This window comes from Cygnus olor, chromosome 2, assembly GCF_009769625.2.
Source record: "Cygnus olor isolate bCygOlo1 chromosome 2, bCygOlo1.pri.v2, whole genome shotgun sequence".
Taxonomy (NCBI): domain Eukaryota; kingdom Metazoa; phylum Chordata; class Aves; order Anseriformes; family Anatidae; genus Cygnus; species Cygnus olor.
Genome location: NC_049170.1, coordinates 50,871,711 through 50,898,300, shown reverse-complemented (window position 1 = coordinate 50,898,300; position 26,590 = coordinate 50,871,711). Strand labels below are relative to the sequence as shown.

Here is a 26,590-nt window from a genome sequence, read left to right as displayed (position 1 = left end):
GAGACGTTCTGGGGAGCAGAGGGAAGGGGAGATCAGCGTGGAGACAGGACTGAGTGCTGTAGTGGTAGGGAGGAGAAAGGAATCCCATGCAATCTGGAAGAAGGAACAAAGTAAAAGAGGGGATGCAAAGCAGTGGTGGGAGAGGGTCCCCTGCACCGGTGCTTAATGAGATCTGGTGTATAGATTGGGAAGGGCATGAAGCTACCTGTGCAGGTAGCAGCAGCTACCTGTGCAAACATGGGAGCCCTAGTAAAGAAGTGCATCATGCTGTAAAACAACATAAAACAACAAGCAGAATCACAACAGAAAATGTAAAACATGGCAAATAAACACCCTGCAGTGAATGTGCATTATTTAGTGCTAGTATTGACCTGACAGGCTGTTGCAGCTCACTGGTTTTGGTCATCAAAGTGTTGTACCATGCTTCTGAAAGCAGTGGCTGAGCTGTTCACCCCAAGCCTCTGCCCTCTCCAAATGTGCAGGGCCATTTTTGCTTCCAGCAGCTACAAGTGCATCTTGTATTAGCTTTGAGTGTTGCAGAACTAGCCATAGCAAACACTCTGGGCTGGGTTTGATGTTGGTGAGACCCTGACACGAGTGGCATGTGGGACGGGTATCCCTGCTTACTGCACCCTTGTTTTGCATGGGGGAAGTGTGGTAGATGTTTCTGCTGTGGAGTAAGATTGGTGAAGATTGTGTGTGCAGTCTGTGTGCTTGGCTTTTTGGACGGTGAAATCTATAATGCTATAGAGTAGTCCTTTGGCAATACTTTCACGATGTGGAATAGTAGGACTTTAAGAAAATATGAATTAAAAAAGGTCCTTTAACAGTGCTTTCAAATGCATAAGGTCTTTGCTCTTATCTGTTGAAAAAAAATAAATGTGAGATAATCAGGGTGAAAGGGTGTCAAAATACTTGTGAGTAAACAATAAAAGACTGTCTAAGCATATGTAGTCCTGTGTGTAAATCAGATTGTTTATTTTGAGGTTATATCCTCAAAGCAGCTGCTCACAATAGCTTGTTGTACCAGTTCTACAAGATTTTCTGAAAGAAAATCAAGATACAAAGCTTAGTTTGCTGCCAACATTTGTTTCACGCAGGCGTCCTGCGTCTTTGTACCCTGTGCTGGCAGTCTTTATGTTTTGAGAAGGAACTTTGTTTCTCTTTCCCAATAAAGAATAAATGCAGCGCAGGACCAAAATAATGGGCGAAAAATGTTTCTTTGCATTTTCGTTTTCCTTTCAGAAACTTGAAGTTAGGAGGGAGAAATACTAGAAACTGAGCTAAGTGCTTTAGAGCACGTTTAGCTATAATCGTTCGTATACACACATGAATCTCTCTCCTTTTATTACTAGCCCTCCATGAAATGTGGAGATTAGCACTAGTCATGCGGAAGCGTTTAAAAATTCAGGCAGTGACAATAGGAAGTGTCAGACAGTAATGGAATAAGTACAGCAAAATTACAAAGACAGCAGCTATTCATTAATAAATTAGAACCTTGTAGGTTATTTTTTATTATTATTTTTTTTTTTAACTGAAGGGCTCTAACATGCAGATGATATTCCTTTGAAAGTAACTTTATGCTTTCCCTCTCACCCTGTTTGAAAAATAATAATAAAAACCGCTTTTTAATCATAGACTGAATCATTTATTAATACTCCCGACCATGTGTTTGGAAGTAAATTTAGCACACAAGAACTGGAACCACAGCCACCTCCACAGGACAGGTGGGGAACTGTGAGGTGCAACCCCAGGCATGGGGCTATGAAAATAGGGTGAGCAAGAGCAAGCCCTGGAGCAGCGCTGTCCCTTTCTCCTACTCTCTGCTTACCGGAAACACTGGTGTTGTATGCAACACAGCCAAAATGTGATGTAAGAAAGGACCAGCTAAAGGGCAAGATGCACTGGGGTAATTTTGGTGGTGCTACTGGGAGGTATGGGGTGGCGTTCCCCTGGTGCGCAGCCCAGCCCACGGGCTCGACATGGGATTCCCTGCCTTGTGACTCAGTATTTGGCAGGGGACCGCCTCGCCGCCCCCCTCCGTTTTGGGCCCGTGCGCTCGGAACACCGCCCGGGTCGCTGCGCTCATGTTTTCCATCTGAAAGCACCGAGGGCGGCTGAAGCGAGCAGGCCACCCAGTGCTTCCAGCCAACAGCTGCGGCAGCGGGTCTCGCCTCGGCCAGGGCCGAGCGTGTTCTCACTTATCCGCATTCCATATGGGTGGCCGCGGACCCCTCGGGAAAGCGCATTTTCTCACTATCTGGAGGTGGTAGCTATTGTCTGCCTTTCCAGCTCTGCTGCTCAGAATGGTTTTCTGCCGCTTCCTGCGTCTGCGGTGTTGTGTGCGTTTAATGGTCTTGAAACAACACATAGGAGAAAACCTTTCAGATCTGCAGCTCTGCTACAGAGCTCTGCTTAATGAGAAACGCTTGTTTTCAAAAAGTTTTTTTATTAAATAAAATCCCTATTTCCTTTCTTCATCCCCTGCCCCTTTTGCTCCTTCTTTTTCCCAGCTGAGGGCTAGAGGTGACTTCTGCATGCAACATAGCTTTCTGATCATCTCTCTGAAAGTTAAGTCCCCCTGATCTTCCGTACAAAAATGCCACTTCTTATTAATTTTTTATAAACTGAGCTTATTAACCCGACTTTCATTTTGTGTAAACTGTAATTAAAGTGTATGAAGAATTTGACTTGCAGCATGCCCTTCTGGGTTGATGGTTGAGTCTGCCTTAGCAGCGTGGATCAAGAGCACACTGAGACACCGATTATTTTTTTCTTTAAAGGAAGACTTGGGTCATTTCATGGGGGGCAACTGGAGCATCTGAAAGAGGAACCTGGGAATGCTTTTTCCTTTTGGCAAGATTTCTGCAGCTACATGTGTACGGTATGGACCTCTGGCTGGAAATGAAGGAACGAGCTCAGCTCACAGCCTGCTCTAGCAAAGTCAACGTGTTCCTAGTCTCCAAATAGCTGCTTTATTAGGTGATGTTTTAAATTTCCTTCTGCCCTTTTTTTGGAGGGTATTTCTGAATAAGGTAGAGAGGAGTGACATTATCTGTGACCCTACTCGAAACATTGCTAGAGCAAAGTGAACACTGTTCTGAGAAGCTTGCAAGGAAAAATTTGGTTGGAGCACAGGCAGGTTGCTGAATTTCAGAGATTTGAGACAGGCTGGGGAGGGGCCAGTGTGTGTGTGCAGTGCTGGTTTGTTTCTGCACTCTGACTTTTAACAGTTACCTCACCATTTTGAGTGCTTATTTCTACCACCCTTAGGCCAATCTAGTTATTGTAATAGTTATACATGTTTGTAAATCTATGATAAAAGCCTTTTCATACATTTGTAGATGTCTAAAGGCAAAACTGACATCAGAGACCCTGCTCAGCTTATTGCCAGTTTTCTTCCCCCAAACTCCAAAAATTCATGCTAAGATAGCCAGCTGGTAAATGATAATTTGCCAGCAGTATTTGCAGAATTGTTGTTGTTGTGTAACTTTCAAGCTACATTTCTTTATACATTATAATCAACTTTGGACTCTACTTTTTTTTTTTTTTTTTCTTCTTTCGGTATTTTATAGCCATTTCAGGGGAGGAAAATACTAAAAATAAAATATGATCCATGTTTAACATGACTGAACCCTCCTCCAAATTAAGAGTTGAGAGAATTGTTTTAAGTAACATGGTTTTTAAGTTTGGATATTGCTGATAGCTGTGACTGTGATGCTGACACTAGCAGTAGATAGCAATTTCCACCTTTTTTTTTTTTTTTTTTTTTTTTTTGGTGGCTGATCTCGTTATCTCTGCTTCTGCTTCTTTACACTGCGCTGCATGCAGCCTGCTCTTTACAACCAGGATACACATATTGAATGGAAAGGCTCAGTGCAGTTGCCCTTGTAGTTTTAATCTCCCCTTGCCAAGGTTTTAAAAGCAAGTATGGTGTGTTGTTGACTTAAAAAAACATAATATTAAAAAAAAAAAATCTCACTGGGCAAACTATATGTAATGTATGGGCTACAGTGTGGCCAGTCCCTATGTGTTAAGTGCTAATCCACTCACTTCTGGGGGGGCAGAGTTAGAGGATGACTGCTGATTATTTTCCTTGTGGAGTTTTGTCCCTTTTGGGGGGGTTTCTTTCTTATTTCCTCTCATTCTGCATATAAAATACCCTTGGCTGGTTCTGTTCATAGGGATCCCCCCTCACAAACAACTGAAGCTGATAACCACTGGCACCCTCCCTTGCATCCCCGTGCCCTGGCCACAAGACTGCTGGCTGGGTGCTTGCCTCAGCGCTGCTCCTGGCCTGTTATTTTGGAGGGCAATCAGTTTTTCCCCCTTGATGCCCTGATGAATTCACTGGCTACATGTGGTGAGGATATTTTCTTGTCCCTTGGTTTCTGATCCATCCTGTGACTTAGGGTACAGCGGGACAACAAAGCTTGACAGGGGAAGATGTCTGCTTTTCCCATAAGAGATTGAGCATGGCCTTTCATGATGCCCCTTTTTTTCCAGATGTAACCAGATGTGGTGTTTCTGGTGAGAGGCTCTGGGCTAGCCTGTCATGTCAGTGCAGTCATGTCTTTGCACTTGAATTGCTTCTGGTATGTGCCTTAATTAATTAATGGTGTAATCTGTCCAAAGAAGCCTCCTCTCTCCTTAGACAGAGGTTTCTCATTTAAAACACAGTAAGAGTGTTTCTTTTGATGCTATTCTTCTTTCCCCTGTGCAGGGGCAAGCCAGCATTGTTGTGCATACAGTGTTGGCAGGCAGTTCCCTCGCTGTGGCCAGAGAGCAGGAGCTCTGAGCCGAGCCATGGCAGACGACCTCGAAGGAATTGGGCTGTGTTCCTAACAAGGCACCCCTTTTTTTGAACAGGTGAAAACCCACCTTTCTGCCACACCCATGTATAACTTGTCTGGGGGCAGATGTCTGTCAGGGCTGCTTTTTGCTGTCCTGAGAATATAACAAAAGGTTAGAAAATATTTAAACCGTAACGTATTCACAGGCTGAGTGCACAAGGTTTATTTAAAGGAAGAGAGTGCTATTAATGGAAAGCATGTGGTTTACTTTTTTCCCCCCAAAGTGGGAATGTTACTTTGGGATTTGGCATGCTCTTCCATACAGTACATGAAATGAAGAGAGAAAGGTTTGAGGAAACTTTCAATACATTCATGTCTACTTTCTCTCACACCAGGTGAGAAAACTTACTGATTATTGTATTTTGTGTGCTCATATTTTACTTGCTAGCTTTTGAGCAGTATTTTTAATTTTTCCTTTACAAACAAATTATGCTTTTGTCTCTTTTATAGTAGCGACACATTGATAATCTGAATTAAGTGCAAATTATGGGTGCTGATTAGGAGTGATAGGAGAAAAAGACAATACAGCTGTTGCAAATGCTTCATGATACTAAACTGCCAATTTTAAAGTTCATTTCATTGCATTTAAAGTGAAATGTTTAAAGTAACCATGTGTAGCTAGAAATGTTGCTATACTTAAAAAAAAGATCATATCATACGCGATACTTGGTTGTCATTGTGTCAATTATGGCTTGTCAGGCAACATTAGTCTTTGATATCTGACATTTGTGGAAGGTGTTTATACTTTTCAGTGCTTTTTAGCACTCTCCTGTGTGTTTGGTACTTGCAGGGTTGAGTAAGATACTCAGCTCTACAGTCTAATATTGGCAAGACTGGTAAAATGTTGCATGAGTCAAGCAAATGTTGTACCAGGTCTTTGCATGATCCCGGGGGAGTGTGCAATGGCCCTACCAAAAATGAGAATGGCAACTTGCAGTGTGGCATGCAGGATTTCAAGCTTTTTCAAAAAACACTGCAAGCTCTTAATTTAGAAGGTCATGCTGAGTGTGGTCGTGCCTTCCCACCCGTTTGAGGAACACAGCTCACAGCAGGAGAGAGACACAGGAAGATGGCAGTGCACAGGGCTGTCCTGTGTAACATGGGTTTTCTGCCCTTGTGTGAGCTGTCACATTGCTGCACCCATGCTGGAAGTTTGAAACACTTGGATTTCTGTTCAAGCCATTAAGCACTTTCATCTAATGAAAATAACCTTCTTTTAAAAAGGAAAACACTAAACCAAATGATAACTGACTTTTCTTTCTCTGCTAATGATTTTTTTTTTTTTTTTAGATTTGAGAGCTTTTGGAGTGCTTAGCCTTGCAAGTTCAGATTTCTTTTTTAAATTGCTTTCCAAAATCACAGGATGTTTCTGTGGTAAATGTACATCTGTGTTGGCTTTCGTTGAGCTTTGGAAATAGGTCAGGAATTAAAGCTCTGGCTTTGTGGTTCTAAGGAAAGCCCTTAAGAAAGTCTCTCAGACATAAGAGGGTAAAGAGGGGTCACCAGAAATGCAGTTTGAACGTGTATAGATTGTATGGTCTCTCTTGTCTACATGTATGTGCAACTATACTCTACACACACGCGTATGCGTGAGCTTTTTGAAATGATGCTCTCCAGTACTTGCTTAGAAAAGGCATTACTACAGGGGAAAAAAAGAGGTGGTCGTGGGAAAACATTGAGGGAAATGCTTTGCTGTGGTGGTGGTAACTCCTTGTGTGCCTCAGGTTTAGCCATATGTCCTGAGCTTAGCTCTGTTGCTTTGTGCACCTCTGTGGAAAAACCCTGTGAGGCTTGCCTTTGCTGTGTGGCTGCATTGCCATGGAAACCAGCATGAACCAAACCCTCATGCTCCAGGCCTGCCTGCGAACACACAGAGGTCATGCCGGCATCTGCCCTGCGCTGCCCTCTTGCATTTTGCAGGCACTGCTAAGATGGAGGCAGTGAGAAGAGGGATGGCGGCTTGCAGGGGAAGGGAGGAGGAGCTGAATTGCCCAGGGAACACGAGTGGCCAATAAAGTGTAGCAATAGTACGATCCAACTATTTTGCCCAATCCCCAGATATTACTGGTTTGCTGTAGTTTGATATATGTTGCTTTTTCGATCTCAGAAAAACAGTGGAAGCGTGCAGTTGCTTCTACAGTGGTGGGAGGTGCTGGGGTCCTTTCTTATCCCCTCGCTCTGGGGCTCAGAAGGGCGCTTTGGAGGAGCTCTGGGTGAGCTCCAGAGGGTGCACTGGTGGAGCAGGGCACAAAGAGTGGGGGAGAAGAGTGTTGACACTGGAGTTAAACCTGGACATGGTTTCTGTAGCTTCTCCTTCAACATTTAAATTAAATAAAATAAATAAATAAATAAAAGCCTTAGGGGGAAAAACAAACAAACAAACAAACAAACAAAAAACAAGCAAGCTAAAGAGAAAGGAAGCAAAACAAGATCCAAGCTTTGGTGTAAATGGAATTGCCCTATTCATGTCCTTCTCTTCCTCCTAGGGATCTTACATAGCAGGATTACCATGTGTGAGAGACCTGCAGCAGAATAGGAGGGCAGAAGAAAAATAGGATGGGAGGAGAGAGAAGTGTTTTTTTTTTTTTTTTTCCAAAGTGCATTTTAACTTTCCTTTGGCATAAGCATCTTCTTCCATCTCTCCCTAAGTCCCTTATTTATTAGACCTGTGGGTTGCCCTTCAGCAATCTCATAACAGTGTGGCCTTTTGCTACCCTAAAACATTAATCTCCAGGCAAACTGTGTAAGTAGGCTGTCTTCACGGTGTGCTCAATTGTTCATTTTTATGTGCCCAGGTTGCTCTGACCCTCTCCTCCTTGCCTTTCTCCCTGCCCCCAGGGCATGATGATGATGAGGGCATGAGATGCAGCACAGCCAGGAGAGCCCCTGGCCCCTGAATACTACCTTCAGATGGAGGAGGGAAAATAAGATCTACAGGCACATTAAGGAGGACCTGTCTCTTTGTTGTGAACATTGCTGAGTTTAACTGGCAAAAGGTAAGCATGGCTAAAGGTCAAGAAATCTGAGTATGACATAAACCATGGTTAATGTACTAAATCAGTGCAGCTTCAAAGGTACTTCTCCCTCTCTGTAGCTCTGGCTGTCTTTTTCCTGAGGTGGCTGAATCAAACCAGACTATCTGGCTGGGAAGATGGACGTATTAGCAAAATCCTTGCTCCATGTTTATTTCTTCTCATCCTGCCTTCCAAGCAATCTGTGGAGCCTATGGGCAGCCTGCCATCATGTCAAAATACTTTAAGCGTGGCCTCTTCCTACCTTGTTGCACCCCTTTACCTCCTCTGCTTGCCTCCTGCTGATTCAGATGGCAGCATTAGTGTGATGACAGTCCTGCACAGTTCTTGATAGAGTGCATGTGCCAAAGCCAACCGCAGTTATCCCCCCAGCTCGTGATCTGGGCTGCAGGGTGAGATCATTGTCATGAGGTCACCATGCTGTGGTACCCTGTAGGTCCAGCTCCCAGCTGCACGTGGCTTGTTGTCACGTACGTATATCACTGCTAACCATGTCTTCACGTGATGATGCACTGAACATGGTTTGCTGTCCTTTTTTCTCTGACAAGTATCCTCCCTAATTTAGGAGTCTTCACTTCTTCATGTGTTTTGTTAATGTACATTTTTTTCTGAATTATAGGTTTACTTCCCTGTACATGTCCTATCAAAAAAGAAATGAGCTGATAAAGATTTAAATATGCATTCTAGGCATGAAGATGACAACATTCAAGTTCAAAAGGAAAAAAATATGAAAGTCAACCCTGTTTTTTTTTTTTTTTTCCTTTTTCTTGCAACTTTTAAAATGTCACTGCCAAGAGCAGTGACCACAGTGGTGAATGAAGCTATGGAAAAACAGAGCTGAATCTGCGTTTTGATGTTGTTTTTATAAGATCTGGTCCCCTCCTTTTTGAAATTGTGAGTCAGGGAAATGTGTGCACAGAAGCTCAGAGATAAATACGTAGACTCTTTTTAGGATGAAAATACTTGGAATGCATAAAGATTACCTTCATGCATGTGCTTTGTTTGTGAAATGAATTGGTGAAATTTGGCACGCTTCTTAAAGAGACCTTTTGCCAGTCTTTCCCCATAGTCTTAGGTCATGCCTTTGCATAATGATGTGATCCATGGTGGGCAGGAATAATTCAGCCTAACTATGAATAACGGCAGTATTTGTGGTGAACCGGTCATGACATTCTCACTTGAGCATTTCTCTTTGGGAACTATGTCTTCAAGTCATGAGACTTGCAGTAATGTCAAGAGTGAGAGCAGCACAGGAATAGCCTGGGTGAGGGGAAAAGGGGACACTTGTTTTACAGGGTCCACCATAGAAGGAGAAAGGAAGGGGGAAAGGAAAAGAAAGGAGAAAGGTGAGGGGAAAGGGAAAAGGGAACAGGATAGGGAAAGGGATAGGGAAAGAAAAGAGAAAGGGGAAGGGAAAGGGAAAAGGGGAAAGGAAAAGGGAAAGGAAAGCAGCAAAGAGTGAGGGGAAAAGGGCAAAGGGTAAAGGGAAGGGGCAAAGGGAAAGGGAAAAGGGAAAGGGAAAGGGAAAGAAGACTTGCTTTAAATACTGACATTTTTACAGTCGTCTCTTTGTGATACTATCTCCACCCCCAGATATTCTCTATGTCTGAATCAGCATGTGTCTGCAGCCTTGTGCACAAAACCTACTAGAGTCCCAGTGAGGGGAAAAACAACTTGTAAGGAACTAGGTGAGTAGAGAAGTAAAGGGGAAGCATTGAGTTGGGAAGAGCTTCTCAGTAGTCCAAAAACCCACAAGCTTAAAAAACAGCACATGCTTTTAAACATGCTGGAAGCAGACACACTACCCTAGATTTGGATTATCCTGGGCAGAGGAAGAAGAGGAGCATGTTAATTCTTGGGATCATGTTTAAATAGGGACACTATGTAAACACTGTCATGCCAGAATGAGCTACTTCCATCATGCCTCATTGGTGTCCATTGTTTCTAAGCTTTAGGTATTTGGTGTCTTTGAAGGTTAGATTTCTAGATGTAAGTTATTTATTACTAAGTAGAAGGGGATGTGTGAAAAATGCAGGCCTCCCCACTGCAACTTACAAAGGCAAAGAAGCTCCTGCGGGTAAATACTTGCGGTAGTTGCATATAGGAATAGTTTGGACACTATAGTTTTGAATAAAAACAGGTTTAAAGTACTGTGGTCATGCTGATTAGATGTGTAGGCTGCAACTGCTTTGTGTTGAAGCAAAAATATGTTTACAGGAAGACTAGTGAAATGGTAAAGGAGTATCTGTGGTTCAGGGGAGAAGAATTATTAATGTTCCAGTGACTTTTGTAAACTGAAAGTCTGGGAAGCTGGTTGTGGGCTAAGAAAACCACAAGTAATCAGGCTTGGTTTAAATTCAGTCTCCCCAAATGTGTTTAAATATGTGAGTAGGAATCCAAATATTGTGGTGACAGAAGAGCTGACACTCTTTATGTCCTTCACATATTTCAAAGTCGTGTTGCTGAAGATAGTATAGTGACTGTTTTGGAGATTTGTTTCCTTATTGTACCATTTCTTTTTCACTAAGGATGTGGCTTCAACCAGTTATTTACTTACTTGCCCTCAAACAGGATTCCACTTTTTTTGATACCTTTCTTTTCTCAGTTAGTGCCCAAAGCACAAGTCCTCAGTATTGGCTTCTGCAGAAAGTCCAAGGCTGCAATTCCACGTGACTCCAAAAGGTGAAACATTAAGAAAACAATCATGATGTCTGATTTCTTTTAATCTGCTTTTATTATGCAAATGGTCTCTGTGTTAGAATATCCTCACTGGTAACCCCTTTGCAGTTATCAAATGCCTCTGCTTTGTTTCAGTTCTTAACCGGCTGTAAAAGGCATTTTATTGTCTTGTATATTTTTCCGCCGTAAAACTCACCACTTCGGTAGATTGCTTCCGTGCTACTTTACAGATAGCTCAAAAACGGGGAGTTTTTAAACATTTAGTGTAGGCAGTGGCCAGGTACACACCGACTAGTATGTCAAGAGCAAGCAGCATCCTGCCCAGGGGTTCCCCCGGCATGAGGCCATGGTCCATGCGCCGTGCCGCCGGCGACCGGCTGGCTGGTGCTTGCTGCCAGAGCTGCTCGCCAGCAGGCATGGCTCCTGCTGAGCCTCGCTGTAGGGTGTAACGTCTTTGCAGTCAATTACAAACGTTGCTATTTAAAAAGGTCCAGATTCCTTCCTGATTCGGCAGAGCGCTTCAATACATGTTCAAAGTTAGGTACTTGATTAAAGTTTTCTGTAATAAAGATGTGAAGTCTTGTGCTTGAGGATAGACAGGTAAGTGCATTCCCAAATCAGGGCCTGACATGTTACAGTTCTTAGAGGTTTCCAGGAATCTTGAATATCCTGAAATACTGACTTTGCTGCTTTCCAAGCTGAGTATAACCTACAACTGAAAAACAAACTCAAACCGTATTACTGTGAAATATTCCGGAAAGCCTTTTAAAATACATTTTCCAGTCATTACTGAGGCTTGTCTAGTCAAAAACTGTTTACATTTCAGTAACCTTAAATAAATAAATAAAATGACATAACCCTGGTTTTCAGGAAACTGAGTTTTTAAAATACAAATAAATAAATAAATTGGTAAAATGAATAAATTCTAAGTAGAGGGAGAAAGAAGCCATAACTAATTTAGTTGTTAGACACGTCCTGACTGTAACATTTCTCACATTTCAAGGTGGTATTTTATGGCTTGCTGCCTGTGGTCAAGAAATGAGTTTTAGGAGAACCAAAATCCAAGTTTTCACCACAGTATTTTATTTAACAATGTATACCAATTTCCCTATGCTTATTTTCTAATGTATAATGCCCACTTACACACTTATTGTAATATACTACTGATAAAGTATTAGAATATTTATTAGAAAAACATCTTTGCTCCAGTCCAGATTGTTGAAAGCAGACTCAAAGCTATTCTCTGACTGACTGTGATTGATTTGTACATATAACCACTGTGTTGCTTGTGAGAGTGGGTCTACCCATCTTACTACGAGGTCTAAACTTGGCATTTTCTGTAACAGTATACTAAACAGTCATAGTTCATTATTTCATCTTTTGCAATATCTGATCTTCTAATATTCCCACTGAATATAGTACAAAGCTCCAGCTGACTTCAGAGACTTGTAAACTCAAGACCCAAATAATTCTTAAACACCATTTGTGGTAAGGCAAGGCAGGAGTCACAGATCAGGGACCGTCTCCAGTTCCCACTCTAGCTTCTCTGCGTATGTTTTGGAGGTAAGGCTCTAAGCCTCATGCCTTACCACATTTATTTCAGAGATATTGTGCTTTTGTTGGTGCAATGCTTGAAAGCTGAGAGGTGCAGGTTCTGGAAGCAATGAATTCCAGAGAGCTGGGGCAAGCTCTGCTACAAGTCTGGCCCCCCAAATCCACATCCTACTAGAAATTCAAATGAAGTTCATTGAGAAACCTGTCTTCCTTCCACTTGCCCCAAACTTCCATACATTTCAGGTGAAGCATTTGGGGTTCAATCGTGCAAGCTGCTTTTGCTGAAAATGTTCCATTTCCAGCCCCTCCCAGACTGGGGTGAGCCTGAGCTAGGAGACTGCATTAGAAAACATGCAAACTCTGGAAAAGTTTGGACCACATGTGAACTTTGCCACGGATCAGATATAAATAATCCTGTTCAGAACCTTACAGCACAATTGAAACAGAGCTTTTGAAGAGACTGAACTTGGATCATGGTTATATGGCTATCTCTAAAATATTTTATTGCTGTTTTATGACACCAGGGTGTAAATTATGGGGCTGTAAAAAATTGCAATGTGAAGGTTTTATCCTTTGCTTATGTACAAAACATAAATAATGCCATTTTGGTTTTAGGCTAATATATATATATACACATATATAGTGCAGCTTTGGAAGCCATGTGTATTATAGAAGGGTTACTTTGAACACTTTACTCAATATTTTTTTAAGTGTGGGTACATGGTTTGTGTCAGTTGGTAGTGTGTAACTGTTTTCAGTCCACTGATATAGGTCAGAGAAAACAGAATAATGAGGAGAAGAATTGGGGGGGGAAGCGTGTGTTATATGTATGTAAATACCATTAGTGTGTAAGTAGTATGTAACACTATAAGGATCAAAGAGGAAAAGTCTTTTATTATATGAACTAGTATAACAGAAAATTTATTTTAGAAGCACAAGACCTTGTTCAGGCCTCAAACAAACCTTACACAGTTTGTGTGTAAATATAATGAATTGGTTTATACACTATGTGCACAGGTACACACGTTCTTACGTAAATGCAGTTAAATATATGCAGCAACAGCTACAATATTGACTTGTCTGTCTTATTGCATGTTCTCTGTTTTTAGATTAGGATTGGTAACAAATGAAAATGTTTAGCCTTCTACTACTTTTTAAAGCTAACATAAAACAATATAATTCAAGGAATGTGTTATGCTTCTGTGTTAAGGGAATTAAAGATCTATTCCCTTTGGTTATGACTTCACCAGAATTCATCAGTAGCTTACCCTGGCTTTTATCTCTTTGGCTTTGTTACTGGTACTCCTTCAGATTTTGTTCCATCCCATGTTGATGTGATTCATCATCATTTCCTTCCACTGTCTCATGCTGAGTGACCACGGGCAGAAAACTTGTTTTCATCTGCTCCTTAGTTAACATTCTTGTTCCAGTAGACTCACTCAGACAAATTATTTCACAAGTTATGAAAGTTATTTTACATTTGTGAACTCCATGTTATCCTCCTTCTGCCAACCTTGGTATCAGTGTCCTTTCCAGTCTCTGAGAAAAATGTTGTTTTATACTGATTGGGATGCTACTGAGGTGTTAAGCATGGTTCTCTTCTCTTCTCCAGATCTGGAAGGACTAGGGTGAGACGTGTGGCTACAGTGGTATGTAATATGTGGTTTCTACTGGTTCTAAGTGATTATTGTTCAAACTTCTTCTAGGTAATGTCTTCACTTTGCTACAAGATGCAGATGGATCACTCTTTGCCAGCTTTCAAGGCAAATATTGCCATATAGTCCTTGCCCTCAGCAACATCCTCAGTGTCCTGGTGATGGGTGCTTTGGAAGGATTGGGCAGAACAGACATCATGCTGCCTCTGCACATCAGGCTGTCTGTTCTGTAAGTACACTGGATAACCTTCTGGCCACAAGTTGGCATTTCCAAGTTTAACTACAGTGTTTTGACTTAAAAACATCTGGAAATTTTCTAGTGATTTTGATAGGATTTTATGCTTTTTAGAGAGGTTAAACTTTATATCTAGCTAAAATAAATATAAAAGGAACTTCTATGTTGATTTATTAGTTCCTATAATCAGCAGATGCTCCTGTATCACAAGTATGCCATAATTGACAGGCAGCATCTGATAAAATTCATTATTTTGCTTCTGCTTCTAACAAGAAAGGGAGGAAATGCTTTTGGATTTATTCAAGATATATTTCCTAAGACCTGTAATATGTCTAGTGGTGTCTCTACATATATAGAGAGGGGAATGTTGAAATATTATGTCAAGAGGTGTACAACTTTTACAGAGATTTCCAACTTCAAGAGCAATGTGTCTGCAACCCGACTGTACTTAGTTTAGCTGAAATAAACATTTTGGAGAAGAATCTAGCTGAATGGTCATTTTTGGTCTGGCAAAGGGGAAACCAACAGAGTGCCTGTTATTAGTTTGACGATGATTACTGGAATTGACCAGTTTAAGGGCAATTTGCTAACTGTTTAAAAACAAAACTGGTCTTTTTGGGTCCTACTGTGATTTAGAAAGGGAGGAGCTCTAGACCACTTTTTTTTTTTTTTTAATATAAATAATAATATAAAAAGTTTCCTAGCTGAAAACATTATTCAAACCCCACATGATGTGGGACTTAGGGAATTAACAGTATGATTCAGGCATACAATTTTCACATTCACTCCCACTCGTGAGAATTTTCCTTAAGGTATAAAACTTCTTTCCTGTACTTGGTCAAAAAAACAAGACAAACCCTCCTTTCCTTTTTTCCTTTTTTATTTTTCAACTGGAAGGTAAGAAAACTGAACCTAATAAACCTGACATTGAGCTCTGGCACACGCTGTACTCCAGTATAACCTTAGGATGCAAGCAGCGTGACTTGAGCAGGCATTTGCAGCACTCCTCCCTGTGAGCTCAGCTGATGTGTTGTCTGATCACTCCTTCCCTTTCCTCTTTTCTATTCCATATGGAGACATGTGCCAGCAGCTGAAAGCAGGGGCTGAAGGGTGTTTCAAAGTGTTCATTTTTTATTTTTTATTAGGGAGTGGGACAGAGGGCACTGAGAGCTGCCGTTTGTATTAGCTTGCATCTGTGTTAGAGCAAGGGCACTGGCTGTGCTCTGCTCCTGAGTAATAGGAAGTTGTGATCTTGCTGCCCTGCTGCTCTCTTGATGTAACCCTGGTTTTGTTTTCCCGTAAAGGGAAGAAAAATTGTCATACAGGTTTCATTGAATCTCTATTCAGCAAGAATTAAACATGCTCAGAATGGAAAAATTCTCAAGATGTCCACAGAGTCAGTTCATGGTGCATTCGTTTCATTGCTCCTTCCCCTGCCATTCCCCCTATCAAAGCCAACCAAGCAAATGGACTCAAAATACATCTTTTCACTTATGTTGGAAATAAAGCAAGTTAGTGAGACTTGGTGCTTCTCCGTACTGCAGCTTACTTCAAATGCACATGTATTTTCTTGCTTTCTCCCTCTTAGGACTGCTTTCCTTGGTGGTCCTCCTGCCAATTTGATTTATGGATTCCTCCGACATCATCTTTACATCTATTTTCTGATTATTTTTTTTTCACTGTGGTCGTTCTTTCTTAATGTATATCAACTTCTTTATCCATTTACTTGGTCCCTCTTTTGCTTCTTGGATTGGTAAAGTCTTTTTGCTTGCTAGTCCCCAGTTGAATCAAGTAATACTTGGGGATATATATATATTTTTTTTTTCATATTTCTTTATTTTATTTTGTTTTAGCCATTTTTTCTTCTCTGCTACCATTTTGGTCAATGTTTATGACCTGTCTCTCCTCCATTTTAGTTCATAGAGTCTCTAGGGGCTTTTAAAATTCACCTGAGTTCATTTGATTGATTGTTTCAAGCTTCCCTGCTGTTCTGATCCTATCTCACAGCTGCTCTTACTGTGTCTTCAATTTGGAGGTAATCACTAAAATTCCCTCCCAGAGTAAGTTTACTAAATACCTTGTAGGATTTTCCCTTTGACTGACACAGTTGTAGACAACTAGATCCAGAGCTGCATTATTTGTCTTACTTTAAAGACAAATCCAGCCTGATAGGATGATCAGTCTGGCTGCTTGCAATATGCTGCCTTTCACCTCCTTCCTGATTCCCCTTTTGTCGTGCCATATGCTGCCAACATCTTTGGCACTTTTGTAGCTCTCTGTCTCTCCTCCCTTTCCTCCAGGTGATGTTTCGTCAGTGTTTAAATCCACATCCACTTACATTTTTATTACACACAGGGATGGAAATTCTGTCCAACAGTTCCTTTAAATTCTCCACCTTCCTTTTGTTTTGTCTTAAATATATTCAAAGGAGAAACAGGAGGAGGGATGGAAAAGGAAGGGTTCGGTCTAGACTTCCAAAGTAATTTCCCTTTCCCTAAAGAACACAGCTCATTTCCTTCCAGAAGGGCATGGCTGGGAAGTTGCACATTTCTTCTCAGCACTGACTTTCCGAAATTTGTTGAGTCAAAGCACAGCTACTATGAGTGGTCCAGAGGACCATAAAAATGAGAGTGTGACTCTTCTCCCCTCTCTTGCTGCTGAGCAGCAGAATAAGAAGAGATTAATGAGAAAAGGGGAGCAGGGTGGAAGTGTTGAAAGAAAATAGACAAATATCCATAGTCACACCTGCATTTGGGGTGTTGCTGCATTGTGGGGCCTCACAGGGTTTGTTTTTGCCATAATGTCTCAAGGACAGAAAACTGAGCAATGTGGAAGTTGATGATTTGCCTGAGGGTTAATTACAAGGTTTTTCCTTTGCAAAAAAAGCATTAGTTTATGGCTGTACTTTAACTCTTCATACATTGCACTTAGTCAAAGACAGGAGAGATTTTTTCTTTAAAGTACATTTATATTTGCTGGTTTTGAGCAAAAAGCTCCATTTAACACTGATGCATCAACTCTTGCAAGGTTTCTGTGTTTACTTAAATCAAATTAAATTGCATTGTCAAATTAAAAATGAGTAGTATAGTCATAACCAAGCAATTTTCCTCAGCAATTTTCCTCAAATTTCCTCATGATTTCGAGATACTCTCAGTTTAAACTTTTCAGGTAATTTAAACTCAGTCTGGCTGGAAAGAAGATGCTTAAAAAAAAAATCACCCAAAAAGCAAGTTATGAGATCATAGTCTGTCTGCTCCATGGAGTTTCTAATTTATTAATGTTAGTTGCTTCCTTATGTGTTTGTTTACTTAAGAGATGAGATTTTTTCTGTGTGGAGATGTGGACAGGAAGATGAGCTGGAATCTGACTGTGTCCTTGGTTTTAGATAATTATTTCATCCATTCAGTTTGTCTTTTGCTTAGCAAGGCAAAGCTACATGGTGTTTATTGTCCTGCCACCAGTAATTACAGTTTCATGCCTGAATAATTTATTATTATTTCTGAGTCTGAAGAAGCTAGTAACTGATTTCATGTGTTAATTGTCAGAAAATACACAATGAAACTTTAGAGGAGTGTCTCAAAACTACTAGCTATTATGTTTACAGAGATGCTTGAGTTAGTCAATCTTTTGTTTAGTAGAGAATTGATAAGGGAGCTGCCTTTACATTTCATCTCAAACCAAAAAAAAAAAAAAAAAGAGAAAGAAAAAGTAAATTCAACAAATTCTATAGGTATAGGTATATTATAGCTTTAAAAATCTCCTGCTTCTCAGACCCTATGCCTTGAATTCCCTATTGCAGAAAACCCTTCTGCTGTTAGGCACAAAGTGAAATATCATGCTATTTGCTCCTCTCCATCTCGATGATGTTTTTTCATGTGAAGAAAGACAACTGATTTAAGAAGAGATTATGTAGGGGCAGGCATGCTGGTGGAGGGTGATTACAACATCCACTTGCCTACTCTTCCACCAGATAGTGCCAAGCTGTTGGGCCCCAACATTTGGGAGTTGCTATCTGATGTGAGACTTTGTAAGGACAAGCAAAAGACATTGTCGTATGTAATTTATGCCCTGCTACTATGTATTATGTAATGTAAAGCCCTATTATGGCGCTTATGCTGCAAATTACAGATCTCTCTCTTTTGACGGGTAGGGAAGCTTCTCACTTGCTTCAGCTGAATTGCAGGTGGCCAGACTGGCACAGGGGGATACAACTTTTCCTTTTTCAGAGGTACAACTGGAGTGAATAGAAGTGTAGCTGGTGGTGAAGGCCTGGAGTTAGTTAAATTGTTATAATCCACCCAGCTGCATCGAACTGGTAGGCTTGAGTTTTAAGCTGCTGTGTGCCTGGCAGCGAGACCTCTGCTCTGTTAAAGGGAACTCTGACAGCACCAGACATTCAAGATGAAATGGAGGTGGTGAAAAAAGATGGCTATGATGTTTCTATTGATATGATCTACCGCTGCATGATCACTGTGGGCAATTTTTCTTCCTGAACCACTAAACTGTGCTGCTCAGTGTAGTTTGGATTCTCTTTTTGGCCTGTTGTGCTGCCTGTAGTAGGTGCTAAAGCTGCATCTTGTAAATCAGGTGAGGGCCAGAGGTAAAGGAGCACAACAAATACAAATGATTTAGAAAATGCTACTTTTGTAGACGTGAGCATGGCATTACCAGAGGCTCCTAATAAACAAATCAGTGTGTCAAGGAGAGAAACTGCAATGTTAGACATCTTTACCCTGACAAGAAAAGACAGGGTAGTCTCTCTTGTTTTCTGGTAATTTTCATCATTTTACAGATATGTACTCTAATGGCACTGGAGTGGGCAGGGGGAGATTTTTGGGGATAAATTGATGTTGTGAGTGTTTTTGGTCATGTAATTGCTCAGTCTGTCAGGAAGTAGGGCAGTTCCAAAGAAAAAAAAAACAGTTGTGTTCAAGGAAAGCCAGGATAGAAGGCAGTACTATGCTAAACACTGAACGAGGCAGATCAAAATACGTAGAGGCAAAGGTGGAAGTTAATAGAAAGAAAAACAAGAAATGTAACTAGTTTTGTTGCCCTTCATCTGGTAGGACTGCAGAGCACCATCTATGTCTGAGGGATTGCCAATGGCTTTGTAACTGCTTCACAAAATTCCTGAGGTCTTAGATTTGTGAAATGAGGACAATAAGTGTTTTGAATTACAGGGGTAAAAAGTATTATATAAAGATCGAGTTTTATCATTGTTAATAATAATATGATTGTTATTTTCACCCTAATTTTTACACCAGATGTAATTACTGTTTTTCTGTGGACAGGGTAAGATGCATAAAGATGCAAAACTATTTTTCTGTAAGTGTTGTTCAGAGGCAACTGGTAAAGATTTAGAGTACTTTGCTTTATCCTGGTATGTAATATACCCTGTAGCAGTACAGTCCCTTCAGATCAATGTATTTTAGCAGGAGTTGCTTAATATTTCCAGAGTCAACAAATAAACCACACATTTGAAGAGGAAGCCAGCGTTTACTTTCTGTTTTGGGATTTCTCATATTTTGCAAAACAAGATAGAAGAGGCTAGATTTAATTTAGCATCCACATCTGAAGATCCATGCATCTTGCACTTAACTGAAGTTGTTCAAAGAAAGCAGATAAGAGTTACATTTTTTACTCTTGGCATCGCATCTGCATTACTGTTGTTGTAGCTGACAGTTACGCAGAAGGTACGTAAGAATGTGGGGCCAATCCCTTTGGATCAGTTTTGTGTGTTTGTACAAGGAGTACTCAGGTCTGTCTCTATCTAGTAATGTCTTACATGTAAAGTGTCTCCTTTACAATTTTGTTGGCTAACATAAAATGCATTTATACCAAAAACTTACATATGCTTTTAGCAATGTGTAGATTTGGAAAAAAAAATCCGGTAGCTTGCTTGCTTAGTGAACAGCTGTTGATCACAGTCTCTAATCTCAGAACTTGTTCCAGGCCTCACCTGCCTTCATTCAGTGCTGAAGCTGAGCTCAAAGTTGCTCAGGCAGATAATGGTGATGCTGAGTGGAACTGGGAAATGTGTATGGGTACTGGGTCTGGCTGGGGTGGAGTTACCTTTCCCTGCAGCAGCCCATACAGTGCTGTGCTCTGCACTTGTAGCTAGAACAGCACTGGTATCACACCAGTGTTGTGCGTGCTGCTGAGCAGTACTGGCATCGCATCAGGACTCCCTTCAACCCCCCAGAACCAGCAAGCTGGGGGTGGGCAAAAGATGAGGAAGGAACATCACCAGGGCAGCTGACCTAAACCAACCAAAGGGATATTCCATGCCATATGATGCCACACTCAGCAATAAAAGGTGGAAAAAGGAAGAAGAGGGGAGGGGTGGGCTCTTGTGAAAATGTCTGTCCTCCCAAACAGTGGCTATGTGCATTGAAGCCCTGCTTCAAGGATGTGGTCAAGCATCGCTCATTTGTGGGAAGTAGAGAGGAATTTCTTTCCTCTGCACTTCCACACAGCCTTTGCTTGTTGCTTTTTTGTTTTGTTTTGTTTTGTTTTTGTTTGTTTGTTTGTTTTTTCCCTTTTCCCCTTTCATTTTTTTCCCTTTAGTTAAATTATTTAATTATTAATAATTTTTCCTTAATTATTATTTTTTCCTTTAATTAAATTATCCTTATCTCAACCCGTGAATTGTTTCTTTCCTTTTCTTCTTTCTTTTCTCTTCTGAGAAGGGGGAGTGAGAGAGCAGTTGTGGTAGAGTTCAGCTGCCTAGCAAGGTAAAACCACCACAGTATGTAAATGTTTTGCCTGACATTTTTTTTTCTTTTGTACAAATACAATGCAAAAATGTCATCATTAAACTGGTAAGAAGCAGGCAGAATGACATGTTGCACCACAGACAGAAAGCGTTTTCAATGTGAGAGAAATCTTGGAGTTTTCTAAACATTTACAAGAGCAAGGCTTTCTTCCTGAAATGTCAAGAAGTAGATGAAGACTTCCTGGGCTGTGCATTGGCTTGACTCTTGCTAACTTCATGTAAGCTTTAAATAGATGCTACAGAAATAACTGTGATGGGAGAAGCGTAACTCTTCTCAGAAAGAAGCTTTCTGAGATGTGGGACTGTCTGCTTTGTGTCACCACAGTAGCACTGCTAAAGCAGCTCAGAGTGAATCCCTCTATCACAAATGTCTAAAATGGGTTAAGGCTGAAGAATGAAGGCAACTCTCCTTCCCACATCACTAAATTCTCCTTTTCCTTTTTCCTACCCCACCACACTTTATATCAGAAGCATTACTGGATATACATCTGGGAAATTAGCAGAATGTTAGTTTTGCTTCTTTTCAAAGTGTTTTCATGGTTTTAGGTGAGTGTTTGACTTATGTTCATTGGCCCTTGCACAAGAGACTGTGAAAGCTATTTCCTTTTCCCTTAATTAGAGCATACAGAATATCAGGTTTCGGAGCAGTGAATTTCCTCTCAGGAGATAGGTGAGCATATGTGGTAGAAGTGGTTGTTTTTGTAGGCTTGGGAAGTTGGTCCTTCTGAACTTTCCAGATACTTTTTTAAACCAAACTTTTATTTTTATACAGACAGAAGTGCAGTTATTTATTTATTTAATAAATAGACAAGTGGAGAGTTAGGAATGTTTGAGTGAATTTCTAGGAGGGTGGTAACAGGAATATGGTAGCAAACATGGCGAAGGCAATGGGCCAACATAGTTTTGTGTGTAACTTGATTTGAGACAGCAGAACTCCACCAGCCCTCTGTTTTTGTGCTGGTCGTATTTACGTGCATGACTTATTTGCAGCACTGGTGAGTGAGGGAAGAAAGAGAAAAAGGGGAGAGATGCTTCCTTCTCTTTTGCTTGCGTCCTGGTTTTTAAGGTCATGTATTTTTATATCTGCTGGTTTGTCTGTGTGGGTGGGCAGGTATAAGTGTCAGTCTGTCTTCGTCTGTCTTCTCCTTGTGCAATGTCAGAGGGAAGTTCAGGTTGGTACGCTGCTGGGGCTAGCCCACATCCTTCGCCCACGCAGCTCTGTGAGGCAGTTACACACATCAATCAGGGAAAACCCTCAGCTCCACGCACCGTTGGAGCAGGTGGGTGAGCTCACGGAGACATCAGGTGATTGCTCCATTGTCACGGGCAGCCAACAGTGCCTGGCACCTTGTCTGCTTGCAGCAGTTCTACCTCTCAAAATAAATGGTTGCCTTTGATACAAAACATAGAGCTCCAACACTCGTACCACCAGTACCTATCCCATTCAGATAATGACAGGACAAGGGGGAATGGTTTTAAACTAGAAGAGGGGAGATTTAGATTAGAGATTAGGAGGAAATTCTTCACTCAGAGGGTGGTGAGGTGCTGGAGCAGGTTGCCAGAGAGGTTGTGGATGCCCCATCCCTGGAGATGTTCAAGGCTGGGTTGGATGGGGCCTTGGGCAACCTGATCTAGTGGGTGACCTAGGGAGGTTGGAACTAGATGATCTTCAAGGTCCCTTCCAACTTAAACTGTTCTATGATTCTATGCTGCAGACATCCACAGTTCAGAAAAGATACATTTTGTGTTGATTATGCAGACTGACTACTGCTTTCATGTGCATTTAGCCCAGAATAAATACACACTCCCCCCTACCCAACCTCCTTTATTTTGTTATCTAGTTTGTAATATACCAACACCTAGTTGTATATAAATTAACTGAATTAAGTAGAAACAATCTGTGCTTCCTGAAGTGGAGCTGTTGACTTTTTCCAAGTCCTATCTACTCAGACTTTGCTACAGGGTGTGAGGCAAAGTCTGTTCCTCTGTGCCCAGGTAAGTGTGGAAGGGCATCACTAACTTAATTTGCCCTTGGGAATTCAGTAGAGTGGCTCTGGGTTGTGTCAGTATATTTGAGAGAAGACTTTGGTGTCATTTTTTGGCCCTTCAAATAGTCCTTATTTAGGTAAATTAATGGAGTATATTGGAACAAATTATGCTTGGGACTGAGGCAACTGGACAGAGGAGGTGATTCAAAGGTGCTTGAGGCAGTGGGTGCCTCCACTCTTGAGCATGCTCTTAGTTGGCAGAGAGGTGTTTCCACCATTTTGGGTGTTTGGGGGTTTTGGAATTTTAATATCTCAGAAGAATGCATTTCAGAGTATCATCTAATATGCCTGTAGCATTCTAATTTTCAGTGCCTTGGGGACTGGACACATCTGCACCATCCTTCCAGTTGCAATCCCAGTGTTGCTTATGCACAAGTACATGAAGAAACTTAGTGTCAGCGATAGGAAAAAATGCTGCTTAAGGTTTATCCTTCTAAATGAAATGGTTTATCCAACTATTTTATTTTTGCATGTAAGCTATATACAGCAAATTCTTTAAGAAAGAGTGGTATTAATCATTACAGAAAGCCTTTACAGAAGAAAAAAACACTGCATTTTTATCAGCTAAAATACAGTAGCCTTCCTGAATCAGTGTATTCACAGACATGTAAAAATTACAGAGTAAGGGCCTAGCTGGGAACAAATTCCCCTTATATTGCCATGCCAACAGTTTTCATGCTGCTCCATTTCACCTACAGATAATGACAGATAGATGCCTAGACCCAGGAAAGGAGTCAGCTTCAGTTCTGCTTTGCATGGTTCTTAGATACAGTAGATCAATTTTAACTACTACAAGACATTTCTGTGGTGGAAACACTAATATTTAATTAATTTATTTATTAATTATGTATTATCACACACAGAGCATGCTGAATTGTGTGTGTGAAGGAAGTGAAGATGGGAAAGAGAGGTGTGGTGGTTTTGTTTTCTTGTAATTAAAGGTAATGACTTATCAAGTATACAATAGAATATTGCCATGAGTGTTAGCTCACATAGATAATGAGACCATCTGCAAGTACATTACATAACTTTTTGCTGGTGCAAGTTCCACGAAAGGGATGTGAATCTTCATGCTCTATGATGTCAACTATGCACCAACTGAACAGCTGAGAAGAGTCATCCTGTAGGGAGAAGTGTTGTCTTCCCCCATGATTTTTTTTTTTTTTTTAAGAAGCTTCTATTAATACCTTCTCTTGAAAACAAACTCCTAGACCAGCTGGTTTGGTGGTTTTTTTTTTTCTTTTTTTTTTTTCTTCTCCTGCTCCCCCCCCTTGCCCCCCTTGCCCCTCTCCCTCCCCCTTTTTTTTTCCCCTACAGAAGTTGGTCCCTGCCTTGTTTCTCACTCTGGAGCCACAGGTGTAGTGGTGGCCCTGCTTTAAGGTGTAGGAACTGCTTTCCATGCACTTGGATAATGTTGCTCTGATGCTGATCTGCAGGCTGAAGCACAGGAGAATAGCCATGTGATGGTCACAGGAGTCACAGCACACTTGGCTTTACCAGCGCTGTTTTGTTACTATATCACACAAACGAACTTGCTCTCCTAATCAAGTTTTCACACAGTGAGGGTAGAACAAGCTGGTACAGATGGTGGGAGAACTGAAGAGGGTGGAGGGAGGAGGGAAAGAAAAACAGAAAAATATTTGTCAGGGTTGATAGTGAAAACACAGAGAAAGAAAAGAGAAAAACAATGTTTGGAGAGCAAAGAGTGACCTGACAAATGTGACCTCTGTTTTTCCCAAGGGTCTCTGACTTTGAAACCAAAGCTGGCTTTAATATTCACCAGGTGCCATCAGGGTGTTTTGATTCCCTTTGAGGAAGGGAATTAGTCTTATAGTTTCAGCATCTGCACTTCAATGAACTTCAGTGACAGGGTGTATTCTTGTTCAGATCATAACCCTTGAGGTACAAAGGCCATGAGCAGTTCAATAATTAGTTCTGTTGCTTCCACAGGAGGTGAAGTACACGGACCTGTACTTCACACAGGTTTTGCCACAGTAGCCTTTACAGCTTCGTCCCGTTTCAAATATGGTCTACCTGAACATCTCTGAACAGCCAGCAAGAACAATGTGCAGCACAGAACCAATGCTGGCAGTAAGATTATTCCTCATGCTGAAATAATACTTTAAAGTTTAGTATTTTGTCAGCTGAGATTATAGTTCAATTTCCTGGAAGAAGCAAGATGCTATTTTGTTCAAGATATATGGATCTTTGTCTCCTGTCGTTATATAGGCAAATTGTTGTTACTTATCATCCTCTTTCTGGCTGCTTCCTCTCTGTGGGTAATTGTGCCTTTGATATTACTGAGATATCTCAGCCTTGCTTGTGACCTGTATTGCATACAGATTTTAGCTCTTCAGGTGATTGTCTTGTCTTGCAGAAGGCAGATTTATAGGAATATTGCATATTGTCAGCTGGAAGAAACAACAACCTGATGGATGGATCTTTGCACCCCCCACCCCTCCTCCGAGAGGCCCAAGAGCCAACCATTCCCAAAATGTTTCCTTCCCCTCATGAGACATGAGAAATGCAAGCAGCTCATCTAATCCCTAGGTATAGTGGCCTAAGGGACTGTGTTGCTGCATGGAGGAAGGGAAGCCAGGCAACGCACCCTTGACTGAAGCTTTTTTGGGGGAACACCTAAGGCTATCCAAGGTCTGGCTCATGGCCACTGAAGTGATGGTCACTGGAGTAGAGGAGTGGGCAAGATGTTCTTCAGAGTCCATGTCCAACAGCGACTCAGTAATATCCATGGTTGTCTCAGATTCAGTGCTGTAGTAGCATGGATGTAGTAAATGGATGTTTTAAGAACAGAGTAAAATAGCATCTCTAATGCCTCCGGCTGTGCTACAGGATTGTGTAGGTCCAGAAAGGCAACAGGATGACTGCTCTTGCAGGAAGTAGGAGACTTCCTGCACCCAGTATTTGTTCTATGGTCACCTCCTGCACTCAATTATCTGTTCATTTAAAAAGTTTATGATCAGAGCAATTAAAGCAAGAGATTTAGGATACTGTTGTGCACTTTGCCAAAGATACAAGACAGCAATCCCTTACTGAACTGAACATGATGATACTGTTTTTTTATGCAGTTAATATGCAATTAATAATCACATTTAGTATTGTGGCACAAAATACACCTTGTATTTAACTTTGTGTAGAAGTGTTCAGTTTATTCTTTAGTAGTGTTTCTTATTTAAATTGGAAAATGACTGCATAAAGTTGCAGGGAATAATGATATTTTCAACCAGGAGAAGCATTTTAATAATCAATAAATAATGACAAAAAAAGTTGAAGCATATTGCCTTTTCTTTTTCAGTCCAACTTGAGGATTGTGTGCTATAAAGGCGTATACATGAATAAATGTTTGTCCCTGTGTCCCTAAAATAACTTAGGCAGACATGTTGAAGTACAATTCAGTTTTAATGGCTAAAAGATTAGACGGGAAATGTCCAGAGACAGACAAGGAGCATAGTAATAAGAATGTACTTTTATGAGTTTAAAATAGAGTATTAGAAGCATATGCCTGTAAAACAGAGTCATGGTGCTTATATGTAGATATATAACTATGTACTATGTAAGTACTTGTATAAGTATTACTAGGGAGACTGAAGTGTATTGAAAACCAAAAAATCTCAAAAAACCTTTTAAATGAATTGTTGAAGTCCTCTGAGAGGATTTCAGAATAAAGGTATCTGAACGCGTTTACATGTGTAGGGAAACCTGAGTGCGTATGGACATTGCAGGGCTGTGGTTTAATTTCAT

The 26,590-nt window shown here is 41.0% G+C and overlaps 1 long non-coding RNA gene across 2 annotated transcripts in view; it reads left to right on the top strand.

Annotated features, from left to right (window-relative positions):
• LOC121065312 overlaps positions 1-26,590 on the top strand; it is a 343,045-nt gene that overhangs the window by 186,755 nt on the left and 129,700 nt on the right. Inside the window, exons 6-9 of one of the 2 annotated variants that reach the window (XR_005816986.1) lie at positions 7,692-7,849; positions 9,479-9,573; positions 10,491-10,567; positions 13,825-14,002. This is a non-coding gene — a long non-coding RNA (uncharacterized LOC121065312). The remainder of the gene's footprint in view (positions 1-7,691; positions 7,850-9,478; positions 9,574-10,490; positions 10,568-13,824; positions 14,003-26,590) is intronic. The other variant, XR_005816985.1, reaches the window with a different exon arrangement.